The 3,645-nt window shown below is 32.1% G+C and overlaps 1 pseudogene; it reads left to right on the forward strand.

Annotated features, from left to right (window-relative positions):
• The first annotated feature begins 2,567 nt into the window (after window positions 1-2,567).
• Window positions 2,568-3,194, forward strand: LOC143227421 (C-reactive protein 1.1 pseudogene; annotated as a pseudogene).
• Window positions 3,195-3,645: the final 451 nt, after the last annotated feature.

The following is a 3,645-nucleotide window of genomic DNA, read 5'->3' on the forward strand; positions in this document are numbered from 1 at the left end:
TCCAGAAACTTTTATCTCCATTAGTTTGTTCAGTTATTTATTTTGGCAAGCTTATGCAGAAAGTAATATCGAACAGACTTTTTTATTTCTGTAATCCGTTAACATACATTTAAACAAGTCAATAAGAAACAGACAAACAAACAACTACCTGATACGATTAACTGAATCAATATAAAATTCATTTAATGATAATCAAGCCACAGTAGATATATTTTCAGATGTTAAAAAAGGATTTGATATTGTCTAGCACATTGTTATAAGATATAAACTAAATAGCTAAACACTAATAACACTATAATGAGATGGATATCGAACTTTCTAGCCCATATAACAGGTAAAGTTAAAGGTAACGGTGCGTTTTCAATAACATTTAACATTTGTGTAGAAGTATTATAAGAATCCGTCCTCTCGTCACGACCCCTAATGGGGCAGAGTGGCATATCTATGGACCTATTCTGCTAGAAACCCGATTTCGATACCCGTGATGAGCAGAACACAGATGGCAATTTGTTATTTTTGTGCACAAAAACAAACCTTCCGCCATCTATATATATATATAATATTTGTTAATAACATGCCATTACCCACCTTAACATACACATATCATTCTCAGTAGGCCGACGAAATAGCAGTGTGGAGTATATGCAGAAACCCACTCATAGCAGTGAACCACATCCAAAAATCACTGATATATAGGATAATATTATATTCTTTCGTGATCTTTCATCCTGTTCCTTGCAGTAAAGTAAAGGCTAAATTTAAGAAAACTATTAGCACCAATTTTAGGCTAACAACTAGCCGTTTACTGAGAGAAACTAATTAACTTCTCAAGTTGAATGAAACAGTGGATTGAAATAGATAATTATAGTTTATAAGTTATATTACCAACGTTTTATTCTATTTTCCATAACAACGTAATACAATCTGCTCGTAAACGTGGCATTAAATGTTTAATCCTTAAAATGTGAATGTTTGATACAATTAAGTAGATTCATGCAAACATATGTGAATATATCTGAATGAATATAACAACCCACACACAACCCAGTATTCGTGTTTGTTTGCTATATACATGTATGAACTTGACGTTATAATCAACACTTGATCCATATTAAATACCGAAATGCTATTTTTATTAATTCTTTAAACACATCTAAACATTCTTAGAACGAATATATAAAACCAACGTGATTTGAATTCCCAAAACAAACAAAATGGATCTAAAACGTTTTAATAAAGAAAAAAGAAAAATATGATTACAGTGATTCCGGTGATCATTTACTCCTTCTAAAATATTTGTGCTCAGAAACTTGAATTTATGTCATTTTTTTAATCCTTCTTGATGATCATCTAAAGTTGTTTTTAGGGACGGCTAGACCACATAGCCCTCGAGTGAGTTTGCGCGAAATTCAAAACAAAAAATAAACTTATCAATTTGGATTGACCTTTTCTATAAATTAAAAGTTCTATTATATATTCAACATATGGCCAGAATCGTTTTTTCGAAAGAAATCAATATTTTCTACAATCTGATGTCTATAATTGAGAAAGAGTGATGTAATATTTTCTAGTCGCTAATTTATATTTCCCAGAAATAGACGAAAAAACATACAAATAAATAGCTTTTAATTATGAAGTTCACCTTGTTCTCAGTCTTGTTTCGATTTCTCAGCTCGATGACAAAATATTTTGACATTTCTCTCGCTCTAACAACTAGACATCGTGAGAAATATCAAGTAAGTGTATTTTATGATATGAATCACAATAGAATTAATTTCGTGGTATCTTAAAATATAAATCTGTGTTCAAAATGCTGTATTTTCTATATTAGAGCGTTTCACTTTAATTTAGAAGTTGCACAGAATTAGAGTTTCCATTGTAGTTGTTGAGAAAGGACAGAAACGCTGCAGCATACAGTAAGCCTGAAACACGTGAAATTAAAGAAAACCTTCCCTGGAATCTTATTAGCAAAACTAAAGAAAACATCAAGACCGAGAACAAAATGTTTTAAGTTTCAGTTATCTTACAGCATTACTTCTGGAATATTTTGGCTTCATATTTATATTACTTTTTCCCTTAGTCAAATATAGCTTTTACAATAGATGTAGTTACATCGTAATAAAAATGTGAAATTCCAAAATGAATTAGAACGTCCAATTAAGACGGAAATTTCTTACATATCCCAATATGTAAACGGTGTTATCGACCGAAAAATAAATATATCTATCTCTTTAATAAAACTTATGCAGGTAGAGTATGAAAGTTTTGTTTAGTAAATCGAGATACATCACTGAGAATAAACACCAGGCATGACTGCTTTATTACATTTTTTTCCTTTGCTTTTAATTTCAACATTAGATGAGAATTCAAAAAAAATCATAACGCTATTCTACATTCTAAGTATAGTAAGAAAACGTTTCGTTGAAGAATAAAAACTGGATAGCAATGAAGCTAACAGTGTCTGTATCTCGTTGTTTACTTGTTTATGTCATTTTCTCGTAGAAATTAAGCAACTAACCAGTCCCTTAACTCGTGGAGTTGCTACGGTCTTCATTTTCTCGTTCAGTATGTCGTATTTTTTGAAAGAAGGCGAAATTAGCAGTAAGGTTAAGATTCCTCCTTCCACAGCTAGTTCTTTCCCTCGTTTGTTGATGCATGGTACTTTACCAAGTCTTCAGGAGTTAAACCTCTGATGCAACGGATACTGAGATTCTAACTTATGTGGAAGTAGGGAATATTGTAGGTTTTATTATCGGTGGTAAAATACAGATAAATATTGCGTGTTCTTCTCACATAGAGATTGGAAAATTGCAACACGTTTGTTACGTGTGGTCTTTCATAGAAGGGAGCTCATCTCTGAAGATGAATGGTTGTCGTTGCTATGGCAATGTTACTTGGATAACTAAGGGAAAAACAGTTCAAGAAGGAGGTACGGTTGTTCTTGTACAAGACCAGAATACAGTTGGTGGTAGATTTGATGGTTCTCAAAGTATGAAAGGAGAGCTGAGTGAGTTGAATATGTGGAATACAGCACTGGACAGTAAGCAGATATTACATCTAAGAATGTGTGAGAATGTGTCAGCGAGACATCTGTACAGAAACATAATTCAGGGGAAAAGACATCTTTTATGATTTATTACGTGTTTGTTGTTTCTCCTAATGAAATTTTCGCTTGGACAGTATGTGACGATTAACGAGATTTGTGCTCAGACATTATGTAAAAATAAGTTTACATTTCTGAAGAATGGTTAACAATAAGTTTGTACGAACTGTATTTATTTCTTACATTTAGCTTACAATATCTCTGTAACTCGCTTGACATTTTTCCAATCAATAAATACTTTAACATACTTTACCAACTACTCGCTACATTACGTTTATATTGTATATGTACAATCATTAACCAGTAATCCCAAGTGTGATGATGAGCGAGTGTCTACTTTTAAGCACACTATGACAAATGCAACACTAATATTTTTATTAGCAACAGTTATTTCCATCCTAAGTACAATGTGCAACCAAAGTAGCTTCCAGTCATATAACTGACCATCCATGCGAGCAAAACAATAGTGGGATTCCTGTCCGTCTTCAATTACATAACTTAATGTTACTCTTGTTCTGGATATAAAATATATTATTTCTTGT

The sequence above is a fragment of the Tachypleus tridentatus genome, chromosome 9, assembly GCF_004210375.1.
Source record: "Tachypleus tridentatus isolate NWPU-2018 chromosome 9, ASM421037v1, whole genome shotgun sequence".
Taxonomy (NCBI): domain Eukaryota; kingdom Metazoa; phylum Arthropoda; class Merostomata; order Xiphosura; family Limulidae; genus Tachypleus; species Tachypleus tridentatus.